At 44.3% G+C, this 15,627-nt stretch overlaps 1 long non-coding RNA gene across 2 annotated transcripts in view; it reads left to right on the top strand.

Moving 5' to 3' along the window:
• Positions 1-14,337, top strand: part of LOC115094920 — a 51,659-nt gene extending 37,322 nt beyond the window's left edge. For both annotated transcript variants that reach the window (XR_003857630.1, XR_003857631.1), the window contains exons 3-4: positions 9,532-9,834; positions 14,180-14,337. This is a non-coding gene — a long non-coding RNA (uncharacterized LOC115094920). The remainder of the gene's footprint in view (positions 1-9,531; positions 9,835-14,179) is intronic.
• Positions 14,338-15,627: the final 1,290 nt, after the last annotated feature.

Raw genomic sequence — 15,627 nt, 5'->3', positions numbered from 1 at the left:
GAGAAGAGACTCATACTAAGTTGACCGATCAGTACGAACATCCTTGCACATTACATCATGCAGCGAAAAGAAGAAGGCGTGGCATATTCAACTATAGCCTCCCACTTGGTAGGCATAGTCTTAGGGCATGGAAACCCAACAACAGAATTCCCAATATAGAAGATCCTGCAAGGTTGGGCCAAGGCTACCAGCAGATCAAGAGATAAAAGGCGACCCATCTTGTTCCAATGCCTAAAGAAGATACTGCAGGCACTATACCTCATTTGCTATGACAATTATGAGGTGGCTCTATTCAGCTGCGCTTTCTCCCTGGCATTCTTCGCCACACTTAGAATCAGAAAGTTAGTAGCCGGAGCAAGAAAAGGATCAAGGAGTTTGGGCTTACAAGTAGAAGACCTAGAAGTTATAAACAACAAGATGCTGCTCCTTATCCAGCGCTCCAAAACAGATCAAATAGTAAAAGGAATCAAAGTGGAACTGCGCCAGATCAGAGGAAGTGCATGCCCACTAGGAAACCTAAAAAGGTTCCTTGCCCTTTGCTCAGGCATACAAGGGACGCTACTAATCCACGAGAACAAGCGCCCGCTGTCACGCTTCCAATTTACACGCATGCTGCAGCAGGCCCTAAAAGCAGCGGGTATCGAATCTTCAGAATCTACATTCAGTGCTGCCCCTATCATTCAGGATAGGGGCAGCAACCACAGCCTCAGCTTATGGCCTGCCCACACCCACCATAATGGGAATAGAGAGATGGAAATCCAGAAGTTACCAAACATACATAAGGCAAGAAGAATCTTTTTAAGGCGGAAAAAACAAAAACCAAAATTTCTTTAATATTCTGTTATCTCATTTCAGACACAGGACACCAACACATTTGGATCATCGGTCACTCTTACATCACACAAGCTTTAGAACGAGCAAAAACAAGACCACCGGGCATACATTTGGGTATGGCAAGTTGTGGGTGAACAGTAACATGGAAAGGGCACTATAGAAAAAAGAAGCAAAAAATAAACAAATGGATGACCTGATACATGCCAATTTATAGGAGGCTTTAACATACTGCATGTTATGATAGAAGAGCAATGCCCGGGACTATTTAGGCCAGATGAAGTACATTTGTCTGACAAAGGCCTAGACATATTTAACTCCAATTTACAAAATGCACTCGAAGCTGTTAGAGACAGGTTTGGCTGCAGCACAAGCTAGGGAGGTCTTCCCAGTGATAGAAGCCTCATCACTAGGAGACCATGGTGGGATAACCAGAAGGCAAAAAGGGGGCTAAACAGGAGACGCCCACAGCAGAATTTAACCCAAAATAATGATGGGACACAGCTAACAAAGTTCAACATTTTCTCCACTCACTTCAACGGCGAGGGATAATTGAAGACAATTGAAGATGGCAAACATACATGTCAGGGTCCCGGACTTCTACGGAATGGGTCCCCGGCCAAAAAGTGGCTAGCTGGCTACTCCGGAGTAATGGCTTCAACGGCCGGGAGCAGACAATAAGACTGAGAACAAAGAATTGTGCGAGAAAGCAAAGCATGGTCACCCCCCCAGATAGAGTAGAAAGTTCAAACTATATATGCAAATGTTGTTTGGGTTTATATTTACAAATGTTTAAAAAGTCCTAAGTTGGAGTACGTATTGTACAAAGCTTGTGCTGTGGCCAAAAGAGTCACATAAAAGATCTTGTTGTTTTGGAAAAAGCGAGTGTGTGTGGTATCATTTTATTAAGTAAGCAATGGTAAAATTATGCATAGTATGAGAAGGAGGAAGCTTGCCCATAGACATATTGAGTCTCTGAGCAAAGACGGACGAATGTCCATGGGCAGGCACAATAAGTGTTGGCAGCTGACAACAGGCCAGCTAGTGGGAGGGGGAAAGGAAAAAAGTTAAGGAGGCAGGGATTGGGCAGGACAGGTAGAGGATTAGACAGAAGGATCAGAGCAGTAAGGGAGAGGGGAGAAATTGGAGAATTAAGAGGAGGGAGGTGACGAAAGGTGAGACTATAAGACTAGGAAAGAAAAGGTGAAAAGGAGGGAAGGGGAGGGAACAAAGGCTGCCATTGGATGCCCGCCAGGGCTCAAAAACTCCCGACCTGCAGGATTGGCCCCTTTTCAAATCGGCGGGCGTCCTTGGCAGCAGTTCCCCACCCACCCACCACGCCAAATAAATTAGGAAGAGTTAGATCATCGCAGCACAGGCGGGGCGGGGTGACCAGAAGGCAAAAAGAGGGTTAAGCAGGAGATGCCTGCAATGGAAATTAATCCAAAATAGTGATGAGACACAGCTAACGAAGTTCGACATTTTCTCTGCTCGCTTCAACGGCGAGGGACAATTGAAGACGGCAAGCATACATGTCAGGGTCCCGGACTTCTGCAGAACGGGTCCCTGAACAAAAACTGGCCAGCTGGCTTCTCCGGAGTAATGACTTCAATGGCCGGGAGTGGACAATAAGACTGAGAGCAAAGATTGGGCAAGAAAGCAAAGCATGGTCATCCCCCAGTTAGAGTAGGAAGTTCAAACTATATAATGCAAATGTTGTTTGAGTTTATATTTACAAATGTTTAAAGAGTCCTAAGTTGGTGTATGTATTATATAAAGCTTGTGCTGTGGCCAAAAGACCCACATAAAAGATCTTGTTGTTTCAGAAAAAGCAAGTGTGTGTGGCATCATTTTATTAAGTAAGTGATGGTAAAATTATGCATGGTATGAGAAGGAGGAAGTTTGCCCGAACACATATTGTGAACCTGCCTTTCTATGGGAGAAAGGAGACCCTGATCCAAGTGCATGGTGAACAGACACCTACATAGGAAAATTGAGAAGTATGTGTCAGATGCTTGTCCAGCGGTAACCATTAGTGTGGAAGGAGAAGAGGAAAAAAGGAAGGAGCTGTCTATTTGATGCTCTGTTCCAGTGATCCAGAAGTCCAAAGCAGCCTGCAAGGATAGAAAGAAAAAGTTGTGAAGGAGAAATTTAATCATTGGAGATTCAGGAACAGCAAGGGTCCATGGGAGTCAGAGAGCCCTGCTTCAGTCCAAGAGAGTCCTTAGCCACCAGACAAAGAAGTGAGGGGATATCAAGAGAGTGCACCAGCAATGAACAATAAACACCTTTTGAAATCTCATTATCTGCATTTTGGATTTCTCAGCCAAAGACTAAATTGCTACTTTCTTTAAACATCAATATTTTTCAGTAAAGACCTACGTTAGGAATACTATATCTCTGTCATCTCCTTGGTTTTTCACCATCTAAACACCTTAGGCTCTGGAGGTTAATTGTCACTCCCTCCCAACTATACCCCTTTTTTTTGAGAATCCATAACAGGATTGCAGAACTGGGTCAGAACTAACCCCTGGTAATGATTATGTCCTCCCAGATTGCCATTGTACCAGAAAGGAAGGCTACATATGAATGTATGTATATATTTAATTATAATACCACATAGATTTTTTTTGGCACTATAGATATAAAAGGCGAGGTCTCCCCACACTATTCTATCAAAATACTTGTTTATTACTTTTATTAATGATCTTGATGCTCAGTGAAAGGGTTTGGAAAAGAGTGAGAGGCATTGAATCTTACTTTTCTTTTCTAGTTAATTACAGATGTATTTGTACTCCTCATCCTAACCTTTGTCTTATTGCAAAACAGCACACTATGAATTAATCAAGACAAAGTATCAAAGAACAACAAATATTGATCAATTCATCATGTAAGCAATAGAAAGGAGACAAGTGTATTACTATTACATAAAGAAATGTGATGGCATTACTTTTTCTCCTAAAACAACTGTCAATAAAATATCTTTTTTTTTTTCATTTTGCTTCTTTAATAAAAGTATATAAATTTAAAAAAACTAAGGGGTCAATTTACCAAGTCACATTAACAAGCTGATGCAATATCGCGCGCATAAAAACGTGTCTAAACTGGGCGCCCATTTTTTCAATATGCACACATCGATCTCTCCTGGACACTCAATACTGTATTTTAATGAGCTGCCATGTTAAAAAAGATGTGCTCAGCTAAAATTGCATGTCCCTAGCACTCAAAAGCATTGGGTGCCCAGGAGATATAGCTGTGCGTGGGCCAGGAAAATGGGTGCTCAATATGAGTGTCCATGTCCGTTTTATCCCACCACAGATAACTCACTCGCACAATATACACATACACCTGCAGTGTGTATATTGTGTACCCAGAAAATATTTTTTGTAATCAAGCCCTTACATTTTTCCTCTAATTTTAACTGCTGCAAGCAGTAGAACATAGTATCGCAATGATACTAAGTCACATGAAGCAAAAAGACATTTTTTTGTTTTTTTTTTCATGTGCTCTTGACTCACGGTATGACTTAACGTCAGCTCCAGAGCTGGCATTAAATTTGCCACATTAAAAAGGGTGTGTGGGTCGACCGACAATTTCTTGCATCAGGGAGAAATAGCTAATAACTTCATCTAAATGGCATTTACACGTGATGAGCACTATTAGGTACGTATTTGTTTGGACACGCGTTTTCGATGCGCTAATCCCCTTATTGCATCAGGTGTTAGACTAGGGTGTCCAAATCTTGTGTCCAACCGCTGGTTAGTCTGTGCACTAGGCTGAGTACACTTTATTGCATCTGCCACTCAAATTGTTCATTAACGCCCAATTTTAATATGAACAGTAATGCACACATTAGTTGCTTGCTCCAGCATGTTCTGCATTAACATGGCCATGAAAACTGCATTAACTAAAAAACTTAACTAGACCATATTGCTGATTAACTATCTGGAGATTCTTACTTGCATCTTCCTCAAGATCACTAGGAATGCATTATTAACTCCAATTTCTCTAAGGCAGGGCATCAGGTATTCCCAGCACACACATCCTCTCCCAATCCAGTGGATGCACAGTCTGTCTGGCAACCCCTCTTGGCTTCCATTTGACATCCTTGGCTTGACTACTTTTCTAGCCTGGGAAAGAATCAGTGGCTGACAAATCAGAAAGGCTGTAGTGTCCATTCAAGTTCTGCATGTGGGGGTCAATCAATGTTCAGACAGTTTGGTACTTAGCCAGACAAACCACAAGTTTTAAATTTCCTGCCTCCCTGAATGCCTCCAACTTATCCTGCTGTTTAGCCAAATAAAACTTACCTGAGTAAGTTGGAGACATTCTTGGGTGTTTCAGGGAGGAGTTAAACTAGTCTGATATTCTGAGTTAGCCAGTACTTTTCTGCCAAATTCTGCTTATACTGTGTAGAGCATTCCTATAGATAGCCAGATAAGTTTATTCAGCTAACAAGAATTGTATCCAGCTATAGTCAGTGGAGCACCTAATTGGCAGTGCTCCACTGAATATCCTGATAACTGGATAAATTATCCCTTCTCTACGCTGCTGAATATTGATGACAAAGTGAAGCTATCTAGTCTTTTGCACTGAGTGCCCAATGTATGTTCTCCCAGTAGGTGAGAGGTCGTATGTGTGCACTAGGTGAAAAGGGCTCCTAGCCCTCAGAGAACAAGTCCAATCTCTGGTGATTGAAGTGGCAGACCTGGAGAAGCTAATGGAGACAGAGAGGCATATAGAGCAGATCTTTAGAGACATAGTGGAGCAATCCCACCTCCTATTGGGCAGCCCCTGTACTGTCTTGTAGGAGAAAGGTTACCTGGAAGGAGAGTATTAGTTTCAATGATTGTTTTAATGTTTTCATTGCAATTTTTATTTTAGCTAATTATGTTTGTTCTAGTTGTAATCACTAGGGATGTGAATCGTTTTTTGACGATTTAAAACAATCGTCAGATATATTTTAAATCGTCAAAAATCGTTAGAGCCACGATACAATAGCAATTCCCCCGATTTATCGTCAAAAAATCTTAAATCGGGGGAGGGCGGGAAAACCGGCACACCAAAACAACCCTAAAACCCACTCTGACCCTTTAAAACAAATCCCCCACCCTCCCGAACCCCCCAAAATGTTTTAAATTACCTGGGGTCCAGTGGGGGGGGGGTCCCGGTGCGATCTCCCGCTCTCGGGCCATGGCTGCGTTAATAGAAATGGCGCTGGTGGCCCTTTGCCCTTACCATATGACAGGGCAAAGGTAGCGCCGGCGCCATTTTGGTTCCTGTCACCCGACGTCACGAGTGCAGGAGGTCGCTCCCGGACCCCCGCTGGACCCCCAGGGACTTTTGGCCAGCTTGGGGGGGCCTCCTGACCCCCACAAGACTTGCCAAAAGTCCAGCGGGGGTCCGGGAGCGACCTCCTGCACTCGGGCCGTATTGCCAATATTCAAAATGGCGCCGGCGCTACTTTTGCCCTCACTATGTCATACGGGTCATTGTTGGTAGGGGAACGGTCCTCCAACTGTTGGTAGGGGAACGGTCCTCCAACGGTCATCCAACTGTTCCGAGCACTTTCGGACCTGCCGCTTGATCGGCATTGGAGCAGCAGGCCTGGCCTGAGGTTGAGGGCAGACAGAGGCCTTGACACGTAGACAGGACTATGACTGATGCGACAGCATCTCGGACAAGACTGGGCTGATGCGACGGCATCACAAGCATGACGAGGAACTAGATCCAAACAAGACGAGACATAAGGCAGGAGGACATTGGCACTGTCTACACAGCCCACCTTCACGGGCAGACCCAATGGGCTGGTCACGGACCACCCTGTCCCACTACTGAGAATGGGACGAGTGCAGGGCAGACCCAGGCAAGGAGGAACTTCAATGATGAAGCCGGTGTCATCCGAAGCTTCCCCCAAGGCTGGCGGGAACAGACGCTCCAGGGCGCAGGGACGGGGTCTCACCTGTTGGCCACTCCTAGGCCCCACAGGTCAGAAGGCCCGGAGCTCATGACGAAGATGCAGGGAATAACATCCTGGCAGGCAGACACAAAAGGATGAGGAAGATCATGGCAGAACATCAGGACATGGTCAGGTACCTCAGGCAAAACATCAAGACACGAAGACGTAGTATAAAAGCAGACAAGACCAGGAGCTCCATGAAGAACAGAAAACCTTACAAGGCTCTGGCAGGCAGGAGCCTCCAGAGAGAGTCACGATGATGCAAGGCAAAGACAGAATGAAGTTGAAGTCCTTTTATAGGGCTGCAGACCGGCGACTCCCTGGGAGGAGTTTGGCAGGCCCACACCTAGCTGGCCCTATAACTACAGAGAAGTGCTGCGGGCCGGCCCCTAGGGGAAGGGCGTGGCTCACACCAGGAAGTCCATGCAAACACAAGCAGCCTCAGGCAGGCCTAAAGGACATCGCAGTCTCCCAGGACCTGGAGCAAATCCTGGACAGTTCGCAGGTGAGACCCTGGCTTCGAGTGGCCTCCAGGAAGAGGTAAGGAGCCTCCTGTAGCACCGCTACAGGAGGGTTCATAACAACTTTGAAGGATACTAATAGAAAAGGGAAATTAAGGCATACCAGTAGAGAGATTGAAATAAATGCTAAAGTGGACCAGATACCTATAAATAAAGAGCAGAAAGAGCAGAAAGATTCCAAAATACCCCTGAGAACTGATAAATAATTTGTTAATGCAAACAAAAAATATAGTTTGAAATGTCTGTTTACTAATGCTAGAAGCCTAAAAGTTAAGATGGGAGAGTTAGAGTGTATAGCACTGAATGAAGGGATAGATATAATTGGCATCTCTGAGACCTGGTGGCGGGAGGATAACCAATAGAACACTGTCATACCAGGATACAAATTATATCAAAATGATAAGATGGATCAATTTGGTGGAAGGGTGGCATTATATATTAAAGAGGACATTGAAACAAACAGAATTAAGGTTCTGCAGGAAACAAAATGCAATATTGAATCTTTATGGATAGAATTTCCAGGTAAAAAGGAGTGGGGGTGTATTCCCATCCACCTGGCCAGAATGAACATACAGACAATAAAATGCTAACAGAAATTAGGGAAGCTAACAAAACCAGCAGCACAGTAATAATGGTTGATTGCAATTACCTCAGTATTGATTTGGTAAATATCATATCAGGACATGCTAGAGAGGTAGCTCCTGGATTAAACAAATAACTGCTTCATGGAGCAGCTGGTACAAGAACCAACAAGAGGGGAAACTCTTTTAGACCTAGTCCTTAGTGGAACACAGGATTTGGTGCAAGATATAACAGTATTGGAGCCATTTGGCATTAGTGATCACAACACGACCAAATTTAATTAAATAATTGGCAGGAGGGCACTAAAATAATATTTGACATAATTAAACTTTCTAAAGGTGACTATGATAAAATAAGGAAAATAGTTAGGAAAAAAACTGAAAGGAGCAGCTGCTAAAAATAAAGAATTTACATCAGGCATGGATCTTCTTTAAAAATACCATCTTGAAAGTCCTCACCAGATGTATTCCACATATTATAAAAGATGGAAGGAAGGCTAAATGATTATCAGCATGGTTAAAAGGTGAGGGGAGAGAGGCTGTAATAGTTACAAGAACATCTTTCAAGAAATGTAAATGAGATTTCAATGAAAAGAAACATTAAACAAACTAAGCACTGGCATGTTAGATGCAAAGCATTGATAAGGAAGGCAAAGAGAGAATTTGAAAAAAAGCTTGCTGTGGAAGTATAAAACCATAATAAAACCTTTTTCAGGTACATTCGTAGTAAAAAGCCTGCAAGAGAGTCAGTTGGACCATTAGATGATCAAGGGGTAAATAGGGCACTTAATATTACAAGGCCAGACTAGAGAGACTAAATGAATTCTTTACTTGGGTCTTCACTGAGAAAAATATGTCAGATACCCATGCCAGAAATGATATTTAATGGTGATGAATCAGAGGAACTGAAACAAATCTCATTGAACCTGGAATATGTAATAGGGCAAATTGACAAACTAAAGAATAGCAAATCACATACACCAGATGATATACATCCCAGAGTGCTGAAAGAATTGAAAAATTAAATTGTGGACCTGCTTTAGGTAATTTATAAACTATCATTAAAATTGCCTATGGTACCTGGAGGGTTACCAATATAATGCCAGTTTTTAAAAAAACAATCCAGGAATAATGATCCAGGAAACTACAGTGAGTCTGATGTCTGTGCCAGGCAAAATGGTAGAAACTCTCATAAAGCACAAACTTACTGAACATATAGATAGGCATAATTTAATGGGACAAAGTCAACATGGATTTAGCCAAAGGAAGTCTTGCCTACTGAAACGCCTCTTCATCCAGACCCTCCTGGCATACTTTCCCACAACATGCTGCATCCTAGGGCCTGGTGAAACCCACCTGCACTTCCTAAAGCCCTTTTGTAGGCCAGGCAGACAGCACTTCCTGGCCTACATTTTTGCTCTAGTATAAAAGGGAGCTCAGCACAGCAACCCAGTGCCTCAGCAACAGGTTTTCTACTGTGCTCTTCCTGCTACTGTGTTAGTTGCTTTGTGGTCCTGTATTGCTTCTGCCTTCCATGTTAAAGTCCTCCTGCCTTATTCCTGCTTTGTCATGTGCCAATTTTCCTATCCAGTCCTGCCCTCCTGTCTCATCTGAGTCTTCCTGGTCTTCATCTCCTTAGGTTTCATCTTCAGTTCCTGACCTCAGACCAGACATTGACCTCGCCTTCCCTGCTGCCTGCCACGACCTTTGAGTGGACTCTACTATGCCTTGCCTGTTGCCTGCCTTGATCTCAGACTGGACACTGACTATGTCTTTTGCCTGCTGCCTGTTACAACCCCAACTCAGACTCTGACCATTCTCGCTCTGCCATTGGCCTGTAGCCTGCCATGTGCACACTGGGCCAAGAGTCTACTCCATGTCATGTTACACCTCACCAATCTTCTACAATATTTTGAGAGCATAAATAAACATGTGGAAAAAGGTAAGCCATGTGATATAGTGTATCTGGATTTCCAGAAAGCATTTAACAAAATCCCTCATGAGAGACTTCTTAGGAAATTAAAAAGTCATGGAATAGGGAGTGCCTGTTGTGGACTGGGAGCTAGTTAAAAGAAAACAGAGACTAGGGCTAAACAGTACATTTTCTCAATAGAGAAAGGTGAGTAGTGGAGTGCCCATGGGATCTATTCTGTGACATTTTTTTTAACATATTTATAAACAACCTGAAAAGGAGAACAATGATTGAGGTGATCAAATTTGTCACTGACACAAAAATATTCAAAGTTGTTAAATCACAAGAGGATTGTGAGAAATTGCAAGAGGACTTTGCAAAACTGGGAGACTGGGCATGCAAATGGCAAATGAAAGTTAATATGGGCAAGTGCAAAGTGATGCACTTAAGGAAGAGTAACCCAAATTATAGCTAAATAATCAAGGTTCCACATTAGGAGTCACTATTCAGGAAAAGGATCATCATCATTAATAACATATTGAAATCTTCTGTTCAGTGTGCAGCAGCATCCAAGAGAGCAAATAGAATGCTAGGCATTATTAGGAAAGGAATGGAGAATAAAACAAAGAATATCATAATGCCTCTGTATTTCTCCATGGTGAGACCTCATCTTGACTATTGTATGCAGTTCTGGCCACCACATGTCAGCGCTGAGTATGTTGTGTAGCACTAGGGATGTGAATCGTTTTTGAACGATTAAAATTATCGTCCGATAATTTTAAAATCGTTCTAAACCGTTAGAGTACACGATACAATACAAATGCCCACGATTTATCGTCAGGAGCATTTATATTGTATCGTTAAATAGGGCACGGGAATTATTTGGGGGACGGCAGGAAAACCGGCACACCAAAACAACCCCTAAACCCACCCCGACCTTTTAAAAGAAATTCCTTACCCTCCCCCACCCTCCCGAACCCCCCCAAAATGTTAAGTTACCCGGTGGTCCAGTGGGGGGGGGGGTTCCCCGGCACAATCTCCCTCTCTCGGGAATTATTTGGGGGAGGGCGGGAAAACCGGCACACCAAAACAACCCCTAAACCCACCCCGACCTTTTAAAAGAAATTCCTTACCCTCCCCCTCCCTCCCGAACCCCCCCAAAAACCTTTTACATGAACCTGGTGGTCTAGCAGGGGGTCCGGGAGCCATCCATTCAATCGTGCCGTGAGGGTGCTGCGCTAGAGGTTTCATAATGGCGCCGATCTTCTTTGCCCTTAACTTGTCACAGGGAGCGACCTGCACTCGAATCGTGTTGCCATACGGCCGGCGCCATTTTGAAAATGGCGCCGGCCATATTGCCGTACGGCAACACGATTCGAGTGCAGGAGGTCGTTCCCGGACCCCCGCTGGACCCCCAGGGACTTTTGGCCAGCTTGGGGGGGCCTCCTGACCCCCACAAGACTTGCCAAAAGTCCAGCAGGGGTCCGGGAACGACCTCCTGCATTCAAATCGTGTTGCCGTACGGCAATATGGCCATATGGCCGGCGCCATTTTCAAAATGGCGCCGGCCGTACGGCAACACGATTCGAGTGCAGGAGGTCGTTCCCGGACCCCCGCTGGACTTTTGGCAAGTCCCTGGGGGTCCAGCGGGGGTCCGGGAGCGATCTCCTATCCTCGCGACGTCTGGGGACAGGAACCAAAATGGCGCCGGCGCTACCTTAGACCTGTCATATGACAGGGCAAAGGTAGCGCCGGCGCCATTTCTATCAAATGCACCCGTGGCCCGAGAGTGGAACATCACACCGGGACCCACCCACTGGACCCCAGGTAATTTAAGACATTTTGGGGGGGTTCGGGAGGGTGGGGGATTTATTTTAAAGGGTCGGGGTGGGTTTTAGGGTTGTTTTAGTGTGCCGGTTTTCCCGCCCTCCCCCGATTTACGATTTACACGATATTTAACAAAACAAAACTGCGATGATCCGATTCCCTCCCTCCCCAGCCGAAATCGATCGTTAAGACGATCGATCACACGATTCACATCTCTATGTAGCACTATAGAAATATTAAGTTGTAGTAAAAAAGATATAGCAGAATTATAAAAGGTACAGAGAAAGGTGACCAAAATGATAAAGGGGATAGAATGATTCCTCTATGAGGAAAAGCTAAATATGTTAGGACTCTTCAGCTTGGAGAAGAGGGGAGATATGATAGAAGTTTATAAAATAATGAGTGGAGTGTAACAAATAAACATAAATCAATAGTTTACTCTTTCAAAAAGTGCAAAGATAGGGGACACACAATGAAGTTACTAAGTTGTAGGGATGTGAATCGTTTTTTGACGATTTAAAATATCGTCCGATATATTTTAAATCGTCAAAAATTGTTAGGGCCACGATACAATACCAATTCCCCCGATTTATCGTTAAAAAATCGTAAATCGGGGGAAGGGGGAGGGCAGGAAAACCGGCACACTAAAACCCCCTAAAACCCACCCCCGACCCTTTAAATTAAATCCCCCACCCTCCCAAACCCCAAAAGTTCCTGGGAGTCCAGCGGGGTTCAGGAAGCGATTTCTTGCCGCGAATCATTTTCCGTACGGAAAATGGCACCGGCAGGAGATCGACTGCAGGAGGTCGTTCGGCGGCGGTCCGGAACCCCCGCTGAACGACCTCCTGCAGTCGATCTCCTGCCGGCGCCATTTTCCGTACGGAAAACGATTCGCGGCAAGAAATCGCTTCCTGAACCCCGCTGGACTCCCAGGAACTTTTGGCCAGCTTGGGGGGGCCTCCTGACCCCCACAAGACTTGCCAAAAGTCCAGCGGGGGTCCGGAATGACCTCCTGCGTCGAATCGTTTTTGTCTATGGCCGCCGCCATTTTGCGGCGGCCATTTTGCAAAATGGCGCCGGCTGAAGACAACAGGATTCAATTGAGGGGGCCGTTCCGGACCGCCACCGTTCTGGACCACCGCTGGATCCCCAGGTTAATTAAAGCATTGGGGGGGGGGTTCGGGAGGGTGGGGGATTTAATTTAAAGGGTCGGGGGTGGGTTTTAGGGGGTTTTAGTGTGTCGGCTCACGATTTTAACGATTTTCACGATAGTTTACACATCCAAACGGCAACAATACGATTCCCTCCCCCTCCCAGCCGAAATCGATCGTTAAGACGATCGAGGACACGATTCACATCTCTACAAAGTTGTACATTTAAAACTAATAAGAGAAAAATAATTTACTTAATGCATAATTAAGCTCTGGAATTAAGTTGCCAGAGGATGTGGTGAAAGATATAAGTGTAACTGAATTTAAAAAAATATTTGGACAAGTTCCTGGAGGAAAAAGCCCATAAACCGTTATTTAAGTGGAGTTGCAGAAATCCACTGCTTATCTCTGAGATTAGCAGCATGGAATTTATCTACTCTTTGGGATCCTGCAAGGTACCTGTGACCTGGATTGGCCACTGTTGGCAACAAGATACTGGGCTTGATGGACCTTTGGTTTGACTCAATATGTTCTTAGGTACCTGGTGTGCTATCCACCTCTTTGACATATGTTGCATTTGCCAAGGAATGCCATCAGCTGTTGCGCTGCATGGGTCAAATAGGAATACAAAATAAAGCACCCCTGGAAGTTGTTATTACTAAATAAATGAATGTGGTACTATTCATTTCTGAGCCCCTCCACTGCCAAGGTCTGCGTGAATATGGCTGAAAACTATCAGGTTCTGATATATAAGGAATTGCCAGCCACCCTAGGGTCTGTTTGCTATATAAGTATTGGTATTATTTACTGGCATATGAGCAAGTCAGACACTGCAGCCAGAGGAACTCTCGCACCCTTGCACAACTGATCCATTTTGGAGTGCTTTATATGTATGCTTCTTAGTCTCTCATCAGTCAAGGGAATACAACAAAGAAGGCTATAATAAAGGCAGTCTGACATAGGATGGCATCACAATCTAGTGACTTTGTCGAGCCCTCTGTGCGGGCACAACAGGTTTTGGTGAGGACACCGACCAATGAGAATTTCTGTTGCAACAGGGCCTATTATAGGGGATTTCAAATCATGTGCCCAAATTACTGAGCTGAATCTAGTGGTGGAAGAATTGAGAAAAGAGGTCTAAATAAGGCTTCAAAGTTGGGAAGGCCCAAGAACAGTGAGATTGAAAGAGTCCTCTCGGACTTCTGTTCCATGATCTTCTATGTTAAAATAATAATTCTTGTTTTTATTATTTTTTGTGCTTTGTCCTTTTAAAGAGAAAGCCATGGAAGAGAGATGTAGTTTCCCTTCCCAGTAAGGTGCCAGTCACAATTCAATATACCTGGTTCCTGTTCCTTTAATTTAACTAGCAAACCTTTTTCCTTCTCCTTTTTTTGCAGCCAGAGCTGCACTGAAAGCAGCAACTGCTCTGAAGAGGGGAAGTGGCTACCAGGACAGGTGAGAGGCCAAAGGGGAAGGCTGCACATACTGCCCTTCTCTTTGTCTGCTGCCTGGAACCAACCCTTGCTTGCCTTGACTATGCTCGGACTGACCTTGGTATTTGACCCCTGCTTTGGCTGACCACTTCTGGACTGATATTCTGGTTCTGACCCTTGCACTTCACTCGGACACTCTCTTCTAGCCTACTGAGGCTACCAGACCAACCTGCTTGGAATCCACCTGCGGCCTTCACCTGACTAGAACCGCAGGTGCTGCCTGTCTCGCCCAGAGGACCTTCCTGAACTGTTATATCCCTGAGGTCTCCAGAGCTTCCAGTTTGGGTCTGGTCCATCACCTCTACATCAGCCACACACCCTGGCTTGTAGTGGACACACCCCTCTGCTACCTCTCTGGGAGACCATCCGAGGCCCACCTAAGTCCAGGCAGTTCAGGTACCCAAGGGCTCAACCTGCAGAAACCCCGGATTGTTATTGATGAAGCTCCAGCTAGCCTCTGTCTCCTTGCATGCTCCACCTCCTGGTGGCAGGCGCTCTCTGGGTCCGACCAGAGGGCCGCACCAATCCTGTACCAGGCTAAGGGTCCACCTCCAGTGCAACATTAACTGAACAAATAGTGCAACAGGATGAAAACTGACTTGAGTTGTTGGTCCCAAGACAGTTTCTCAGATTTGTACAACATAGCAGGATATAACTTTGATGCACTACCCAAGTATGGAATGCACTTTGAACCTGTAACAGATAATGATTGTTCATCCCATATTTGCTAATTTATAAATTGATCAAAGGGGTTTAATTCAGAACTAGTCATCTGTCTTGTAAACCCATGTACTTTGAATGTGTGTAATATAGCTTTGTTAAATCCTGAGCCCATCACTTCCTATATTATATCCTTGGTTTTGCTGAACAACACAAGTTTTATTTTTCACTAATGATTCTTTATTAATTGAAGATTGAACATTTTTATACTCTGCCAATTTTAATGTTTTGGGATCAAGAACTATAATTTCAGCAATGTTATAGTAGATGATGACTCATAAACCGTTTCATTTCTTTTCTCTTTACAAGGTAATGTAGCAAATCAGAATTATAATTCTCAGAATGTAGTGGGATATGTGAGGTAGAGTATCAGTATGCATACTGGATCTAAACTAGCATCATTTGTAAATCTTGCTTACAGTGCTGAATAACATATATTTTAGAACTGCCAGAGCAAAAGGGTTAAGCCAAATAAAACTGTCTCAATCCTTACACTATGGGAGCAATGATGGATCACTGTCTTCACATGTTTGACTAAACTGCAATTTTGCAAAAATTGCTGTTGGGTTCTGCTACATTTACTTTTCTGCTTTAATAAAATCAGTGCAGGGGGTACCCTTGCACCATGGCAA

The sequence above is a fragment of the Rhinatrema bivittatum genome, chromosome 7 (genome assembly GCF_901001135.1).
Source record: "Rhinatrema bivittatum chromosome 7, aRhiBiv1.1, whole genome shotgun sequence".
NCBI lineage: Eukaryota > Metazoa > Chordata > Amphibia > Gymnophiona > Rhinatrematidae > Rhinatrema > Rhinatrema bivittatum.
Note: the sequence above shows the minus strand (reverse complement) of the source record. Positions and strands in the feature narration are given on the sequence as shown.